This window comes from Anabrus simplex, chromosome 8, assembly GCF_040414725.1.
Source record: "Anabrus simplex isolate iqAnaSimp1 chromosome 8, ASM4041472v1, whole genome shotgun sequence".
Taxonomy (NCBI): Eukaryota; Metazoa; Arthropoda; class Insecta; order Orthoptera; family Tettigoniidae; genus Anabrus; species Anabrus simplex.
The window spans coordinates 150122072-150143046 of NC_090272.1; positions in this window are offsets into that span (position 1 = coordinate 150122072).

The window sequence follows — 20975 nt, forward strand, 5'->3', positions numbered from 1 at the left end:
ATAAAGTGTGTTCTAGTACGGAAGGATCTTGTGAAATTCCTAATATTAGGAAAAATATTGATGTCTGCCATGTGTCCATACAGAGAGATTCTAGAGATGAATTGTATGAGACAGTGGAGAAATGTAATTTAGCGGAAAGTCAGAAGGACGAATTGTGTGAATTATTGATATCACATAGTGATGTTTTTAGCGATCGGCCTGGTAGAACACATCTTTACGAACACAAATTTAATGTTATTGATAACTCAACTTTTGTAGGACCGAAATATCCCATTCCGTTAAAATACGCTAGCGCGGTTGAAGAGCAGATTGACATTATGCTAGATTATAATATAATTGAACCATCATGTAGTCCTAATTTAAATCCACTTGTTATTATACCTAAGAAGGATAACACGGTAAGATTGTGCATGATAATTTTTGTAAGACTATATTGGATGAATTTGAGCTTGGTGACAAGGTTTTACTCAGAGTGCCACTCCCGTCATCAGCAGAAGCTGGTCAATTTTCTAAGTTTTTCTTGCTATATCAGGGATACTTCACCGTAGTGAAACGGATTGGGAAATGTGCTTATTCATTAGAAGACAAGGAAGGAAATATCGTAGGCACATATAATATAAGAAATCTTAAGAAATATATCATGTGAGTTTGTTGATTAATTTTCATTATTATGTTAATTCACCATATTTTATGAAGCTGGCATTGCGAACAGGACTTCAGTGAAATTAGCGTGTGTTGTGATAATAAGTGAAGCACGGCAGTGCAATAAACTCCAGTGCTTGGAGACAGTGTATATAATGAAATGTCTTCGAGAATTACTTTTGAACACTCAATGAACGTTTGAAACGACAGAAGTGAGAAAGAAAGGTAATCTGTATGTAAATAATACTGTATAATCAAAGTGAAAATGATAATTGATAAATGTTTTATATGTGTAACAACGAACATCCAGATGGATGATACTATGTACCAAATTTGTAAAGGGCATTTTTATACATGTATCTATGGTGTACTCGATTTCAGGTGATTGTGTAGATATTTCATGAATCAATCGATTCATTTAATCGATTATTTCATGAGGGAGGCGTTCTGTAACCGTACAACAGGGTTACAGACTCCATTCTGTATTTATTATTATTATTATTATTATTATTATTATTATTATTAACCCGATTCATTAGATTTTATATATTCTGTTTCTCATCAATTAGACTGTAATAATTAGGTATCACGTATATTATTGTATTTCATCATAGGTTAAGTGAATATGTTTGTAATTATTCTGTATTGTAGTAAGTGAGATTTGTTGGTTTCATATTGTCATGCTGTGGCTTGTAACTTTGGCTAGATGAGCTGGCATAGTATTTTGCAATCGAGGCTATGTTTAACTGTGCAAGGAGATTTCCCGGTGACGCATTCGGCCTAGTCATTCTCGGACCGCTTGGGTACGCTTAGACGACACATGACTGATGACATCAGTGCGTGGACACGTGATTGCGACCAAGTGTCAGTATTCGCCAGCTACTGTATGTGGAAGTGGAAGGGATGAACAGTGAGTGGGGAGATGAGTCGTCATCGCGAGGTTATATAAAGTCAAGGCGACGGTGGAAAGAGGTATTCTGTTCTTACTCAGTTCATCATATCTATTCAGTTGATGGTACTCAGTTCATAAGCAGTTCATATCGTGCAGATCATATGTAACAGTCAGATGTATAAAATGGAAGAAGTGGTCTTAGTGTGATGGTCAAAGCTAAGAGTTGTGTTTGAAGAAGCAATAATCGAGGAGGTCTACAAGTGGTGGTTGTATCCGAGCAGAGACGGGTACTATGCTGATAAAGAAACATCATCTTCTTGTGAGGATGGACTTCACAAGATGTTTCAATAATATTTTCCAATTATTTAAAATATTTTGAGTGGACGTAATTACATTGGAGCTCCCTACACGCGTACATGGTATGTAGGCCAACTCCTTGTTATATAAGAAGCTTACAACAGACGGCTCCCGACTTCAGCTCACAGGTTTTCCCAAGAATTTCAAGTTCAACAGCGGTGTATGCAGACAACAGGTAATTAAAGCATCAGACATGTTATGCATTCATAACATGAAGAAGAGTGTAATCAGCGGCGATATCATATCTCACTTCAAGTTCATGCCAATAGTTTTTTTTGTTTAGATTAAATTTTCCTTTTCTTAGTACCGCAAATCTCACTAGATATATTTTTTGTTAAATTAAAAGACGTCAATGATTGTTCATTGTGACGTAAATTATAGTCATAAACTCAGTTTTATTTTAATTATAATAAGTGATTCCAGTTCCATGTACAATCCTCAATTGTGGAAATGCAACAGTAATTTAATATTGTCCTGATCCATATCCCTGTATATTGCCAGATATGTGAGTTTATCACCTCACGCCTTGAGATAATTGATATAAGAGGTATGCTCTACCGAATTTTGTTGTTTTTCTTAAAAAAAGCAACTGGCGCTCAAACAAATGTTATGTATATTGTGTGAAGGAGATGTAAGTATAAGAGTAGTGGTTGGAGTAACCACAACCTAAAGCCCTGCAAGAGGATATGATTTGGTTTTATCATAAGGAGCTGGGTCATTTTGGAGCAAATAAGGTCTTATATGCTATTCAGGGTAACTTTGTGTGGAGGAATATGGGAAGGCACGTGAGGAAAATACTCGCTACGTGTGATCTCTGCCAACGCTCTAAGCACCCGACTAGACTTCTAGAGGGGCCCAGGCAGGCTGTTATTGTTGACAGACCCGGGAAGCTTATTAGTGTTGATCTGTTTGGACCGTTAGTTAAATCCAGATATGGTTACCAATTTGTTTTTGTCTTGATTGATGCCTTCAGCAAATATGTCAAGATGTACCCATTGAGGAAAGCTACAGGGAGGGGTTGTCTCAAACAGGTCGTGGACAGATATATTCCTGAGTTCGGATGTCCCCTCAGAATATTATCTGATCATGGCAGCCAGTTTATTTCGAAGATCTGGAATACCAAACTAAATGAACTGGGGATCAAAACTATATTTTCATCGGTACGTTGCCCGCAGAGCAATATGGTTGAAAGAACGATGCGTGAAATAGGACGTATATTTAGGGCATATGTGCATGACAAACACAACTCGTGGTTTTCACAGTTGAGTAATGTCGAACGTTGGTGTAATATCACGTTGCACGAGTCCACTGGATTTACGCCCTATGAATTTCATCACGGCAGGAAGCCTACTGATGAAATTGCGAGTATGTTAGGCTTGGACTTGGGAGAGGAGAAATCTAAGGATTTTTATATCCAGCTGGCTAGGGAGAATTTAAAGAAAGCAGGAGATAAACGTATTCGCCAGCAGAAAAAGACTAAATTGGATGAATTTGAGCTTGGTGACAAGGTTTTACTCAGAGTGCCACTCCCGTCATCAGCAGAAGCTGGTCAATTTTCTAAGTTTTTCTTGTTATATCAGGGATACTTCACCGTAGTGAAACGGATTGGGAAATGTGCTTATTCATTAGAAGACAAGGAAGGAAATATCGTAGGCACATATAATATAAGAAATCTTAAGAAATATATCATGTGAGTTTGTTGATTAATTTTCATTATTATGTTAATTCACCATATTTTATGAAGCTGGCATTGCGAACACGACTTCAGTGAAATTAGCGTGTGTTGTGATAATAAGTGAAGCACGGCAGTGCAATAAACTCCAGTGCTTGGAGACAGTGTATATAATGAAATGTCTTTGAGAATTACTTTTGAACACTCAATGAACGTTTGAAACGACAGAAGTGAGAAAGAAATGTAATCTCTGTATGTAAATAATACTTTATAATCAAAGTGAAAATGATAATTGATCAATGTTTTATATGTGTAACAACGAACATCCAGATGGATGATACTATGTACCCAATTTGTAAAGGGCAATTTTATACATGTATCTATGGTGTACTCGATTTCATGTGATTAGGTATATATTTCATGAATCAATCGATTCATTTAATCGATTATTTCATGAGGGAGGCGTTCTGTAACCGTACAACAGGGTTACAGATTACATTCAGTATTTATTATTATTATTATTATTATTATTATTATTATTATTATTATCATTATTATTATTATTATTGTTATCATTATTATTATTATTATTATTATTATTATTATTATTATTATTATTATTATTATTATTATTATTATTATTATTATTATTATTATTAACCCGATTCATTAGATTTTATATATTCTGTTTCTCATCAATTAGACTGTAATAATTAGGTATCACGTATATTATTGTATTTCATCATAGGTTAAGTGAATTTGTTTGTAATTACTCTGTATTGTAGTAAGTGAGATTTGTTGGTTTCATATTGTCATGCTGTGGCTTGTAACTTTGGCTAGATGAGCTGGCATAGTATTTTGCAATCGAGGCTATGTTTAACTGGGAATGTTGTGTACAAGGAGATTTCCCGGTGACGCATTCGGTATAGTCATTCTTGGTCCGCTTGGGTACGCTTAGACAGCGCGTGACTGATGACATCAGTGCGTGGACACGTGATTGCGACCAAGTGTCAGTATTCGCCAGCTACTGTATGTGGAAGTGGAAGGGATGAACAGTGAGTGGGGAGATGAGTCGTCATCGCGAGGTGATATAAGTCGAGGCAACGGTAGTGAGAGATTCAGATGATATCAATCAGTTGATAGTACTCAGTTCATGGTATTCAGTTCGTATCGTGCAGATCATATGTAACAGTCAGATGTATCAAATGGAAGAAGTGGTCTTAGTGTGATGGTCAGAGCTAAGAGTCGTGTTTGAAGAAGTAATAATCGAGGAGGTCTACAAGTGGTGGTTGTATCCGAGCAGAGACGGGTACTATGCTGATAAAGAAACATCATCTTCTTGTGAGGATGGACTTCACAAGATGTTTCAATAATATTTTCAAATTATTTAAAATATATTGAGTGGACATAATTACATTGGAGCTCCCTACACGCGTACATGGTATGTAGGCCAACTCCTTGTTATATAAGAAGATTACAACAGACGGCTCCCGACTTCAGCTCACAGGTTTTCCCAAGAATTTTCAAGTTCAACAGCGGTGTATGCAGATAACAGGTAATTAAAGCATCAGACATGTTATGCATTCATAACATGAAGAAGAGTGTAATCAGCGGCGATATCACATCTCACTTCAAGTTCATGCCAATAGCTTTTTTTGTTTAGATTAAATTTTCCTTTTCTTAGTACCGCAAATCTCACGATATATTTCTTTAGTTAAATTAAAAGACGTCAATGATTGTTCATTGTGACGTAAATTATAGTCATAAACTCAGTTTTATTTTAATTATAATAAGTGATTCCAGTTCCATGTACAATCCTCAATTGTGGAAATGCAACAGTAATTTAATATTGTCCTGATCCATATCCCTGTATATTGCCAGATATGTGAGTTTATCACCTCACGCCTTGAGATAATTGATATAAGAGGTATGCTCTACCGAATTTTGTTGTTTTTCTTAAAAAAGCAACTGGCGCTCAAACAAATGTTATGTATATTGTGTGAAGGAGATGTAAGTATAAGAGTAGTGGTTGGAGTAACCACAATGTTTTGCAAATGGAAAAAAAGGTCTGACGGAAACCAAGCAAATATAGTTTCCTGAAATACTGTTATGTTTACCCTATTTTGCTAATATAAAATGTGCATTGCAATTAAAAAACAACAACAATAATGAGTACCATATAAAAATAATAATTGTTCAATAATAATAATAGTAATAATTACGGTTATGAAAATGGGAGCTCTTATGAAATTTTATTTTAATTGATAAATTTTGCCAAAACTTACTCAAATGTAAAAATTATTGTTCCATTTACCACAAAAGACTCCTGAAAAAGAGAAAATACAGTCTTCTAAACAGACAACTTTACTAATATGTAGACAATCTTACGTACTCACGCAAATATGAAATACGCGGGAACATGCGCTAGGCCGTAAAACGAACTCCAATCATAACGAAATGTAAGAAGTTGTCAATAATATGTTCATTTGCGCATAAACTTATAATATGTCATAAAATATCGAAAATATCACTTTCGTCAAGCACATGTTTGCCGCGAGAAGCCATGTCTTAGAGCTCACTGAGTGACAATATCTACCGATACATGCTGATCGAAAATATCGTGAATTCTCTGACTTAGACATATAATGCTGCCATTTGCTTAAATACTCTCGTAACTAATACGTGAAGAAATACGATGTAACCACCAGAATGCGCGCATAGCTCGTTCTCGATTTTAGTGAATTGTCAAACCTTACTACGGGCTATGCCCGCAGCTCGGCCTGAGCGTAATTTCGGCCGTTGCGAGCTATGCTCGCAGTTAGACCGGAAAAAGCTAGCGGGAAAGGGACAAATGCTAAATGGACGAAACTGGTTCGAAAAGACCCAGAATTTTTTAAATTTTCCCAATGATATATTCAACAGGGATAAATTTAGAATGCAGATCAGAACATCAGACACTCTCCAGTCACTGACAGCTAAAACACTCCGTCCTGGAGCGGGAGTGTAGTGGGCTCAGAAAAGGAAAGCAACCCACGGAGCAAAGATGAAGGATTACTAGGCTAAAAAGAAAGCTCGCCAGAGTTAGGAACCACGTGGTCCGCGGGGCCTCAACGAAACAAGAAGATGGTTAAAACCTCAGATTTAGAGTTAAGGAAGGTATTCATTTCAAAGAATAGCTGTGATAAATATTGCACTTCACAATGAATTACGTTATTTAGGAGGGATGTATTATTAAGACAGATATGATGAATGTTGCATTCAAACAGGAAGACATGAAAGGAAATACTTTAAAGTCACAGTAATCTCACAATCGTCAAAACGTAATGTCACCCAAAGTCACCTTCTGTCCATCCGTCATCTTGATGTTAATGATTATTTCCTTCCAGCATGTCCTGCTCTCAGATAAGCTAGTATGAAATGAGGGGGGAGGGGTGTTCACAAGCAAGTTTCAATAAGTTACACACAATTCACATAACATCGACTAAGGGCCGGTATTATAATGAGGGTTTAGAATGAAGATTGAGTTAAACTGTAACTTGAGTTTAAACCGATGTTGAGTCTTATAATGGCCGGCCTAAGTTAAACTGAGGTGAGGAAGGAAATATACGATCTTGGTAGCAGTGACTTGCGAAAAAAGATGACTGTCGATAATGTTTTGCAGTGACTTGCAAGAAAAGATGAGTATCGATAACGTTTTGTTTACTTCTTGCAGGTAAAATGGCGGATAAAAGCAATAGGCGTTGTCGTAATTTTACTTGTAAGGATATAGAATTGCTTGTGCAATTAGTACAGAAATATTTATATAAGCCGTGAGACAGTGGCCTTACGAATTCCTCCGAAATCTCCCATTTTAATAAACACACTACGGGAGGAATAAAACCGCAATGCTATTAGTAGCTGACTGAGGGGTTCTTCAACATGATTTCTGAAATAGAAGGAAGTTATTTTATTTTCTAAAATTTACACTTTTGACACTCAAACAGTTAAAAAGTCATTTTACATACTTACCTTTTCGTTGCATGTTTTATTCTAGCACCAATTTGCTGAAATAGGGTTATGACGGTCTGTTTCGTAAGCCTAAACCTATTTAAAAACTATTTTTCATTCCATATATGAAAGTGACGTGCCCTTGCTCGGAAAACTCGTAGTGCCCGTGGTCGTTCAATAATTTGAACCACTTCTTCATCATTACTTAGTACTTCTTCAAACACCTCAATAATATCTTCGAGATCCATTCGTTCTGCCGTATTGTAAGGTTATGAATTCTTAAACTTCAGTTTAAACGGTAGAGGAGTGGCAGTAAAATTAATCTCTAGTTAAACTTAAGATTGAGTTTTATAATACAGGACTAACAGATAAACCGAAGTTTAAACTGAACCAACAGTTTAAACCTCTATTATAATACTGGCCCTAAATAATTTTAAAAAAAAGTAGACGTGCACATGTGTATGCCTATGGTCTAATAATGCTATTAATTATTCGTCCTACTTCCAAAGAATGGTTTTCGGAGACGCCGAGGTGCCGGAATTTTATCTCCCATGAGTTATTTTCCGTGCCAATAAATCTATCAACACGAGTCTGATGAGGCTAAAACATAACTACTCTGCTGACTGTAAAGGAAATCCTACAAGTAACACTTTATTAGCCAGAATATCAACTACGTATAGATAAAATTAAAGGTCATGTTGACTTAAGAGTTCTAGCCGCTCGACTCATAACTCGAGTGTCCAGGGTGCGAATCCCGACGACTTTGAGTGGGGAGCAGGAAGACCATCCGATTTTAAAACCCCAATTTCAATGCTAAATTTAGCCCGAATGATCCATTGACCTTACAATAAAGCATAAGAAATAAACGTTGGAAGTTATTATTATTATTATTATTATTATCATTACTTTAGAAAATGCTTTTCGTCGCGCCGACAGAGATAGGTCTTACGGCGACGATAGGATGGAAAAGAGCTAGGAATGGGAAGGAAACGATTGTGGCCTCCATTAAATGAGGAAAATGGGAAACCACGGAAAAACATCTTCAGGGCTGCCGACAGTGGAGTTCTAACCCCACTATCTCCCGAATGCAAGCTCACAACTGCGCGACCCTAACCGCACGGCCAACTCGCTCTGTATTATTATTATTATTATTATTATTATTATTATTATTATTATTTAGAGTGAATACCAACATTTTTTGATGGCTTCCACCTATTCTTCTGTCTTAATTTTTTGTCTGGGGGTGTGCTAGCCAAACTGGCTTCTCGCCAAAGCGGTCGTCATTCTATTCCCAGCCAATGAATATGCGATTTTTTTAAGTGAGGAGTCACTTCGTTGTGGTCCGGATTCTATGTAGAACTGGAGGTCCTGTGACCAAGATCAGGATAACAACAGTGACGTGAAACTCTAAGCTGGCTCGCGTTTGTTTTTGCTTTCGATGTCAATCGATTGCTTTGGAGAGTAAATAACTTACCTTAGATGATTATCACACCTTCAAGATTATCCAAAGATCTTCCACAAAGATATGATGTTATGAGCCGGAACAAATTCTAATCTCATTGTGAAATATCTCAACTCTCTACTATTATCGCCTTAGATACAGCGTTCCTAATGGTGAAAAAGTACTATTCGTATACAAAAACTATATGTTCTCATTAATAATGCATAATAATCACCACTGTGGTTAACATCTCATATTTTGAATGTGAAGGTGCAGTACATTTTTTTTTTCATTTCTTCTTTTATGAGTCATTAAACAGGAATGTAAAATTGTTTGCGAGTGTATTGTTATTTTTACTACTGTACGGACATGAAGAAGTGGAATTTAAAACATTCAATTCTATGGCATTCAAAATAATTGATGTATTGCACATTTGATTTATTCATCCTTTTCCATGGAATTCTCTCAATGCCTAGCTTACGGTGGTACTTGTAGAGCACACGCGCAAACGATCCTAATTATTTATTTCAGTAAGTCCGTGCGGTTAGGGTCGCTTAGTTGTAAGCTTGCATTCGGGAGATGATAGGTTCGAATTTCACCGTCGATAGACCAGAAGATGGTTTTCCATGGTTTCCCATTTTCATACGAGGCATATCCTGGGGCTTTACCTTAATTAAGGCCGTACAGTACCATAAATCAATGTATGTAATTATATCTGGTATATGCTTGTAATGTTATCGTTTACGTTGGCGTTCCGCGCTCGCAATTCAGACAATCTTTCATGGAACCCCATCTAGGGACACCTTGACCTTGATGTCCTGAGGGCTGTACCACTCCGGGTTACCAATGCTGTACTGGTCAGAGAGTAGAGCCAGACTAACAATGTGCCCCCCCCCCGAGTTGCCTGAGAGGTTCTGTGTTATCTATATTCATTTCTGTTTCTTCCTTTTCTATCCTAACCTTCTTAAATTTCATTTTTGCCTTACGTAGTATGTTTGTCTTTCAGTGAGAGGGTGTGTGCGGAAGTGTCGTCTTTACTGGCCCCAAGCTCTCTTAATCTGGGAGCGCTGTTTGGTGATCAGGGGGCCCTTAGCTGAGTCCTGGCATTGCTTCCACTTACTTGTGTCAGACTCTTCGCTTCATCTGACCTATCCGACCTCCCTTGGTCAACTATTGTTCTTTTCCGACCCCATTCATTTCCACGCCCTTCGTGGCCCGTAACTTTCTAAAGTGTCGGATCCTGTACATTTTTTCCCTCTGATTACAGTTAACAGAGGATGGCTGCCTAGTTGTACTTCCTCTTAAAACAATAATCAGCACCTTCAACACCGCCACAACTTTCTCATGGAAACGTTGAAGTATCCGCTGGTGACCTAACGGAAGAAGTGCTTTCGAGTCTGAATGTTTACAGTGCGTGGTGTAAATATGGAGGACGGATAACATTTTGGATCACCAAGACCAGAAATTAGCATTTCACCCCCGGACATTGATGTGCAGAATGGACCAGCTCTTCTGACAACTGGCCCCTCACTTTGTTTGAATATTTATCACCTAAAGTTCAATTATTACACTTTAAAGTTGAGAGCTCGATTCGAAAGTCAATGAGCTTATTAAATGCCTTTTATTGTCCACAGTTTTCATTCTACAGTACTGAAGCCGTATTTGAATCTCAACACATTTTATTACTAGCTGCTGTGTGTCTGCCGTTGACGGGTTAGTTTTGGTAATAACAGCAGTAATTCTGCCTAGTGGAGGTGAAAGGTAGCAAATTTTGTTGATGACTTCTAGGAGCTTAGGGCTTTGTACACCATCACAATGTGCTTCTTTCGGACTCAGCGATGTTGAGGCATTAGTGGCCGAAGTTTCCATTACCCCTTTTATTATTATTATTATTATTATTATTATTATTATTATTATTATTATTATTATTATTATTATTATTATTATTATTATTATTATTATTATTATTATTATTATGCCGCTTTTCTAACACCTGTGGGGTCACGGTTGTGAACTTTGTCGCACATGTGGATTTGGAACTGTTTTAGGGCCGGATGCCCTTCCTGATTCCAACCCTATGTGAAGAGATCTAATCACTATTGCGTATTCCTGTGATGGTTGGTAGTGTGATGTATTTTCTGAATATGAAGAGGAGAGTGTGGGGACAAACACTGCCCGATTCCTTGGCTAAATGGTCAGCATTGAGGCTTTCGGTTTAGAGGGTCCCGGATTCGATTTCCGGCAGTGTGGGGGATTTTAATCGCGTTTGATTAATTATTCTGGCTCGAGGACTTGGCGTGTGTGTTTGTCCCAACATTCTTCTCTTCATATTCATATTATTAAACATGGAATAAAAATACACACTTGTTTAATAATATGTTTACCGAGCTCGATAGCTGCAGTCGCTTAAGTGCGGCCAGTATCCAGTATTCGGGTGATAGTAGGTTCGAATCCCACTGTCGGCAGCTCTGAAGATGGTTTTCCGTGGTTTCCCATTTTCACACCAGGCAAATGCTGAGCTGTACCTTAATTAAGGCCACGGCCGCTTCCTTCCCACTCCCAGCCCTTCCTTGTTCCATCATCGCCATAAGACCTATCTGTGCCGGTGCGACGTAAAGCAACTAGCAATAATAATAATAATAATAATAATAATAATAATAATAATAATAATAATAATAATGTGCTTTTTACACATAAGTTGTAGTGTAATAACTACTATATGCGCACTTTTTAGCGATAGATTTCTGTACGGGTTTGAGGAGTAAGAAGAGAGCGCTTCCGGTTCCGTAAGTACTGCCAACTGAATGGAAATGAAATCTGGTATGAATCAATAATATGATCGGTCGATATGAATTTTCTAAATCTTTGTTATTTTAAGCCAATAACTGTGTCACGCACACATTATATAACATTATATGACATTTCTCGATGTGAATCTTATTCATAGAGTGAATTCTATAGTTTGGCTTTGCTATGTAAATAACAACAGTACTAGTACGTACAGTGTACGCCAGACGTCGCACAGCGATGCATAAGCGATTCATAGTTTGTGTTTCAAAGATTGCCAGTACGAATCTCGAAGATTGCCGAGGTCGACCGCTTCAGCTCTAGAGTGTAAATCTATCGCTAAAAAGTGCGCAGCTAGTATAATAAATTGTGTTCAACAGACTGAAAAGCTGTTAGGTTACATCATTAAAAACCTAACCGCATGGCACTACATCCTTTGAAAGGGCCTTGGCCTACCAAGCGACCACTGTTCAGCCCGAAGGCCTGCAGATTACGAAGTGTAGTGTGGTCAGCATGACGAATCCTCTCAGCCGTTATTCTTGGCTTTCTAGATCGGGGCTGCTATCTCACCGTCAGATATCTCCTGAGTGTACCTCAAACCAGCCCTCAGATCCAGGTAAAAATCCCTGACCTGGCCGGGAATCGAACCCTTGGCCTCCGGATAAGAGGCAGGCACGCTACCCCAGGCACGGTAAAAATGGATAATATACAAAAGACTGGAAATTGCGTTTTCTTAATATTACCGGCGTTATTGTAAGTTTGTTCAAAATTTAGTAATAACAAATATCTTCTCCGCATGCAGTTTGTCGATATCTTCCATGATTTAGGCAGCGTGAGCCGAGATATTGTTCGTGTGCCGTCGCTGTCTTCGATTTCTCTCGCATAAACCATTACTGCTCGCTTGCCTTCTATTATTTTTCAATTCTTAATAGTGGTGGTAATTATTGTTTTAAGATGAACTACAACTAGGCAACTATCCTAACACTATAACACTAATGGCAGAGAAAAATGGAAAGAATCCAACACTTCGAAAAATGAAGATATCGGTCGAAGAAAGGCAAGGGCCACAAAGGGCGTGAAAATGAAAGGACTCCTTAGGTCTCCATACGTAATACCGTCAGGGTCAGAAAAGAAGAAGAGTTGACCAAGGGAGGTCGGATAGCATAGATGAAAGTGAAGAGCCTGGCACAAGTAAGAGGAAGCAATGCCAGGACTCAGTTAAGGGCCCCATAGTAAGCAACCAACGCTCCGAAATTAAGAGCCCCTGGGGGCCCTATTTGTCGCCTCTTACGACAGTCAGGGGATACCGTGTGTGTTATTCTATCGCCCCCACCCATAGGAGGTCGATTTTAATACATTAAAACCCGTTTCTGGAGATTCTGTAGGCAACAGTGAAATTTGTATAAGGATCTGGCCTGGTTTAGTCAGTGCTAAGCCAAGCCTGACGAATACTCTTTCCATATCCAACACAGTGTTTATACACATAGAAACATATAAATTATTATTATTATTATTATTATTATTATTATTATTATGAGCGACCGTTTAAAGATAGATATGTCTTCCTCGGGACTTTTTTGTGGAATATTTCATGTTTTCAATTATATTTTATAGATATCTTCAATGGTTAGGCAGCATAAGCGAAAAAGATGGTTCGCGTGTCGTTATTTACTCGTACTTCCATTTGTTCCGCAAAAGCCGTTACTGCTCGTTCTTCTTTCAACACTATTCAGTACCTATCACATAGAAACATTCCCAGGGAGATCCCCTAGGCAAAATCGAAAACGGCAAAAAAATTCTATTGTTTAAAAACATAAAATCTGTTATTCTTGGCGTAATTTAAAAAAATAGAGATTTGTGGTCTTCAGTACGAGTTTGTGGTACTTTCTATACTCAACAATTCTTAACTGTGTAATCTGGAATATTTTTAATGGTTTAGGCAGCGTAAGCCGATGACGTCACCTGAAGTCAATTTCTTCTTGGAAGAAATCGTTACTGTTCGGTTTCCTTTCATCACAGTTCATCATTTAGACGGTACACGAAAACCTTTCTCTGGAAATCTTCTAGGTAATGGCAAGAAGCCGCATAAAATTTCCTCGAGCGGTTCTCTAATTATTCCCGACGTTCAATACATATATACAAGGCGGACAGACCGACCGACAGACAGACGTTGAATTTTATATATGTAGAGACATTGATTTGTTTGACTTTATTTATTTATTTATTTATTTATTTATTTATTTATTTATTTATTTATTTATTTATTTATTTATTTTATAATAGAGCTGCTTTTCTTTATAGTCAGCTTCCAGCACTTTGTACGCCGAAGGGGATAACATTTTGTGGAGAAGGCTGAGGATGTGGAGTTTATCTGACCGCAGTCTCGGAGGAGAAGATAGAACTTTTGTACTTCTACAGTCAATCGATGCTCCACAGAGCAAAACTCATTTCACGAGATGGAAGAATGAACCTTTGTAACGTAGAGAGATAACCGAAGTTTTGTCAATCCGATTGTCATTTTCACCTAACAGCACATACCCTGCAAATTGGATTACTGTATCGAATCGCGTTAAGTCGGAAGGGTAAGATTGTGTAATAAGATCCCTTCAGGTAGCCTTCTCAAATACATATTAAGCCATAGAAAACACCTCCGCCAAATGTAGAGCCTATGTATAAATCATCCAAGCATTTAGAAGTAAACAGTCCCTATTATCCTTAATGTGAAGTTCATTTCCTGGACTGCAGCCAAGTTAGCTATACCCTCACAGACCAATCTGGAAGTTGAGGTATTAAAAGAAATTTCCTGAATGCAAAAGACCCGTGGTAATCAAATATTCATGTTAACCCAAATTTCTGGCACTTCTGTGCCCCCAAATTGCAATTGAAAGGTGGACATAAGAATCATGTAAATCCAAAATGTGAAATTCTCAGAAGTGGAAAGAAATAGTTTAAATATTTAATTGCAATAACAAATGTTATTGGATATAAGTACATGTAACCTATTGCTTGTGGGCAAAAGAGAAAGACAGATGTTATTTTACCGGGGATTACTTACCGGGTTATTGCTCCCAACTTAATAAATAATTGTGAAAATGAAAATCCACAGCCTGTTTCCAGTCATTCGACTGGGTCAGAAATGGAATGAAGCCCCCATCCGGCGGCGAGGATAGGAATTGTGTCGGCTGCCGAAGCTTGTCGCATTCCGCTGGGGAAATCATTAATGACTGACAGATGAAATGAAATGATACTGGAGAGTGTTGCTGGAATGAAAGTTGACAGCGAAAACCGGAGTACCCGGAGAAAAAACCTGTCACACCCGCTTTGTCCAGCACAAATCTCACATGGAGTGACCGGGATTTGAATCACGGAACTCAGAAATGAGAGGCCGGCGCGCTGCCGCCTGAGCCACAGAGGCTTCAAGTAATAATTGTGCATTAGAAAAAAATAATGCTTTAATGAAGAGTAAAGTACAGTCTCACAGCCATTAAATAACAGTTCCCGGTTCATAACTGATTGATTAGTTTACAATATACATTAGATAGCAACTATTGCGTTGTTAGAGAGTTCTCGTTTTTTGAACTGCAATTCTCTATTAAAAAAATAAAAAAACTGTCGTATTTATTGGCATTGTAGATTTTACAAATTATGTAGCAAACTTGGAATTTCGTTTTGATCCTTGCGTCCAATGGTTTCATCAAGCTTGTATTTTCGAATCAATAGAGAACACATTTGATTCTTGGACCGTGTCCCATAGTGAGGTAACAGTTTTCTATATATAATTCAGCTAATATCAAACGGACATAAATCGTTCTTGTACCGAATTAAAGGCCCATTGTTTCTGCATGAAGTGAAAGTTCGCCAAAATTGGACTTACATGGTTCTTGTACCCACCCTTTCAATTGAGCGAAAGAAACATCGTACTCATAGGATTTAAAATTGTTTATTTTACTGTTTAAAAGTTCACCCAGGTTATTAGGAAAGATAAGATACACTTTCCAGTCGCCTTGCTTCATTTATTGACGTTCCTAGTTCCAATTGACCGAGAGAGTTGGCCGTGCAGTTAGGGGCGCGCAGCTGTGAGCTTGCTTCCGGGAGATAGTGGGTTCGAGCCCCACTGTCAGCACCCCTGAAGATAGTTTTCCGTGGTTTTCCATTTTCACACCAGGCAAATGTTGGGGCTGTATCCCATCGTCGCATAAGACCTATCTGTGTCGGTGTGACGTAAAGCCCAAAAATATTCCAATTGACAGAAGTTCAGTCCACAACCAATCACTAGTGATCTGCATTTAGGGCTGTCGCGCAGGTGGCAGACTCCTTATCAATTGTTTCCTAGTCTTTTTAAAGTTCCTTCAAAGAGGATGGAAATTTATATTTGGTAAATTATTTCAATCCCTATTTCGTCTCCCTATAAATGAATATTTGCTCCAATGTCTCCTCTTGAATTCCAACCTTACCTTTATGTTATAAACTTTCCTATTTCTAATTCTTTACAAGTTGATTTACGTCGCACAGATACAGGTAGTCTTATGGCGAAGATGGGACAGGAAAGGACTAACAGTGGGAAGGAAGCAGCCGTGGCCTTAACGCTCAAGCTGGTCGACGTGTACGTGTACGGACCTACAAAACATAAGCCAGGAGCGGTTCGACGTATACGTGTACGGACCTACAAAACATAAGCCAGGAGCGGTTCGACGTGTACGTGTACGGACCTACAAAACATAAGCCAGGAGCGGTTCGACGTATACGTGTACGGACCTACAAAACATAAGCCAGGAGCGGTTCGACGTATACGTGTACGGACCTACAAAACATAAGCCAGGAGCGGTTCGACGTATACGTGTACGGACCTACAAAACATAAGCCAGGAGCGGTTCGACGTGTACGTGTACGGACCTACAAAACATAAGCCAGGAGCGGCTCGACGTATACCTGTGCTGACTAGTCTAGCGATGTTTTAGATGTACATCTGCGTGCCATCTGTTGGTTGCCAACGTGAACTTTTAGCACAGCTCGCAGCACAGTGTATCATTCTAGGCAGGGGAGTATCTTCTACTGTAATGCGGCATTGTGTTGGCGTAAAAGGAATTTGTTTCATCAACGTCGATCGTTGAAAACAACATGGCGCCGTCCTCGCATGGTCTGTATTTATCTAATGCAGCTCTCGAACGCATATTAGGTGAAAGTATTGATGAGAATAATCCGAGTGATAATGAAGGTGTTAGTGATGAAGATTATGCACAGCAGAAAATTACGTGTAATGTGCATAATGATAGTAACAGAAGTGAATGCTCACCCGAGTGGACATAGACACCTGCTGATTTAAATTTTATTCCAACAAGAAGGTACTTAGGCATTTTTTGACCTTGCATGTCACCTTCTTGTATGTAGGTACAACATCTTCATGATACGAACCGCGTATTCACTTATTTTGAACAAATTCAGACAAGTGGTTTAGAAGTTATAGCAATGTTTGCGATAGCATGTACAACTGTGATACTTTTCTAAAATTTATTACCGCTGTAGCATAAAACTTGGTCAAATTTTAATACCGGCTTAATTAAGGTACAGCCCCCCAGCATTTGCCTGGTTTGAAAATAGGAAACCAAGGAAAGCCATCTTCAGGTCTGCCGACAATTGGTTCAAACCCACTATCTCCAGAATACTGGATACTGGCCGCACTTAAACGACTGCAGCTATCAGACCCGGTCCCTATTTCTAAAATATCAATTCAAGTTTAATCATCTACTAATGTATTTAACGCACAAATCTGAGTGAAAGAGGTTCGTTAATACAATGTAAAAATCTGATTTTATTACTGTTTAACAATAAATAACCACTAATATTACATTAGTGTGAGTTGGTCAACACCATAGCCGTGATCCTGTGAGATTTAGAGTAATCACCACTTGCAGGGGTAGCCCACGTGCTGTCGGCCAGAAGAGGAGTGGAAAGGAACTGTCAAGGCCCGCTCCCACTTAGTGGAATCGAATCGAACCGAACAGCCGAAATTTCCACTCGACCGCTCACATCTAGCAGAACAGAATCGAACGGAATTCTACGAGACGGTCTGATCGAAGATGTGAGGAGGCAGAAAATTATGGGAGATCGGAGGAGTTTCTGGGTGCATGAAAATAACAAGAGAGCCAAACCGAGAATATTCAAACTTATTTGAATGTTTATTGCGCGATACAGCTAAGTCCCAACGGCAGGTCTACTTCAGAGTTACTGTATTGTAATTTCAACAACTATTTCAGATAGTAGAATTTTAACAGAAAATTTTAATTTTATAGGAGGAAATGCTACCTCAGATGCAATGGGAGTCTGAGATCATCGTTAAAACTACTTTAATGCTGGAGATTGCATCCCGTGGCAGGATGAAATCATTAATCGAGGTAGCCTCAACATTCTTTTTTATTTTTATTTACAATTGTTTTACGTCGCACCGACAGAGATAGGTCTTATGGCGACGATGTGATAGGAAAAGGCTAGGACCGTGGCCTTAATTAAGGTACAGGCCCAGCATTTGCCTGGTGTGAAAATGGGGGGAAACCACGGAAAATCATCTTCAGAGCTGCCGACGTGGGTTTCGAATCCACTATCTCCCGAATAGAAATTCACACCTACGAGACCTAACTGCACGGCCAACTCTCTAACATTAAACACTGTGAAGTGTATTTATTGTCCACAGCAGAGCAATTTCGAATACAGTACTTTACAATTTGTTAGGAACACATATAAGTTACGACAGTTTGAAACCTAGGGAATGACACTTACGAAATCGTTCACTGTATAAATATAATAAACCCTTAAAGATGCATCCCATGTAAGATGTGATGCAATTATCGTACTTATATACTGTATGTGGGCTCCAACAGAACATGATTTTGTGATTAAGTCAACAAAAATTAAATAAATTGTATAGTAACCTACCACAAAATTGAATATTCTGATAAGTTTGGTTTTTCATAGCCTTGCTTATTTCCTCCCAGGCATTGTTTTTTACATTGTTACAGTAATGCTCGTGGATCTTGCAGTAGAAGAAATTATATTTTTGAACTAAACTCTTAAGTTTTTCCGTGTCCAGTATTAATAAATTAAATAAACTATCACAAAACAAAACGTTCCCGGCCATGTCCAAGAAACAGCTGACTTTCCAGCTGAAGCTGATACACATTTGCCACCAAATGGTCGTCCGAAAGATCTCGACCCGACCATCTACGAAGGTGCACGAATCTTGATAATTCTGTTCGATTCCGCTCCGCTAGTCGAAAAATATTCTTGGCAGAGAATACTGTTCCATTCGGTTCGATTCGATTCGACTCGTGGCGATCACCATCTCTATCTCCCATTTAAACACATGTTAAAAAGAAAGTTCTATTCGGTTCGAATCTATTCCATTCCACTAGGTGGGAGCGGGCCTTCATCCTTCTGCTTAGGATGCCTGATCAGTCGTCCGTGACTTAATTTGGGAGCAATGACTAGGTCAGCAACATCCATGTTTGGTTAAGGTGGGTGGATGGTGGTGATGATTATTGTTTCAAAGGAAAGTACAATTGGGTAACCATTCTCTCTCAACACTTATCAGAGGAAGAAATGTAACAGGTCCGACACTTCGAATATCCGTGTAGTAGCAAAGAAGAAAAAGGGTCACGAAGCGCTAAAATGAAAGATAACGGCGGAAACAATGCCAAACTCCGTTAGTGACACAGTGGACGCCAAACAATGCTCATAAGTTGAGAGTCCCTGAAGGCTCCACTTTCAGACGCCTCTTACAAGCAGGAGATACTGTGGATTTATCACCACCACACATAGGTAAGATACCATCGTCGCCATAAGACCTACAGTCACTCGCATAAGTATTCGTCCGCGATCGTCATGTTAGGACAATAGCCCACAGCACCAATACAATAAAGAAGTTAATTGTAAACAAGTAATAGTATGTTTTATTTGCCATCTGAACAGCTGAAGACATAATTTATAGCACCCTAAGCGCTGGCATTTGGAATAAATAAAAAACAATCGCACTGCTTGCTGGAAAGTCACGTTGCAAAAGTATTCATCCACAATAAGAACTCAAGTAATGTTCAGTCATTGCCTAAGTATCAGAAGCGCGTCGAACGTCCTTTGGAATCAATCACGGCTTGAAGGCGTTTCACCATGGATGTCACTAGTTTTTCTGTCACTTCCGGGCCTACTTTGTGCCATGCTTCCATGAAGCATTGCTTCAGAGCTTCTTTATTGGGAATACGCTGCTTGCTCAATTCACACTTTAATTTCGCCCATAAATGCTCTATGGGGTTTAAGTCTGGGGGCTGGGGTGGTGTCTGCAGCACATGAGGTGTATTGTAGAGTAGCCATTCCCGAACAACCCGAGCAGTGTGCTTAGGGTCATTATCTTGCTGGAAGAAGTATCCACTACTAAGACCTAATTTTGCTACGCTGGGTGTTAAGTGTTGCTTTAATATACTCAAATATACCATCTTATCTATCCGTTCAGGTATTATATGGCAGTTGGCTATTCCAGCCGCCGACATACACCCGCATACCATTATGGAACCTCCTCTATATTTTACCGTTGGTTGCAGATTTTGACTTTGGAGCTCGGCGTTCTTCTTTCTCCATACACGTCGCTTTCCAGAGCAATTAAATAAACAGAATTTGCTCTCGTCCGTAAACAACACGCGTTTCCAAAATGCTGGTGGCTTCATAACGTACTGTTTGGCGAACGCCAGCCTCTTCTTATGGTTCACCTCACTTATCCAGGGCTTCTTCCCGCTTGTACACCCCTACAAATCAGCTCTGTGTAACACACGTCGTACGGTGTCGGCACTGATGTTCTTCCCAGTGGAGGTTTGTACTTCTGTTCGAAGCACAGGTGCAGACACATGGGGATTTTTCTGGACAGTGCGTATAATGCTTCGCTCTTCGCGTGCTGTCAGCTTCCTTGGCCGCCCAGGTCTTGCTCTGTTGAGTACAGTTGCACTGGTCTTATATCGCTGAATGATACTTGCGACTGTAGTTCGCGGTATTCCGGTTTTTTCAGCAATTACTCGTTGCGAATTACCAAGTTGGTGGAGTTGGATAATTCGTTGGCGTTCAACAACAGTTCGTTCCCTTATCTTACCCATTATACTCAAGGCATGCACTAGAAGTTAACTCACCGACACTGTCCGTATCACTGATGGACTGAGCTTGGT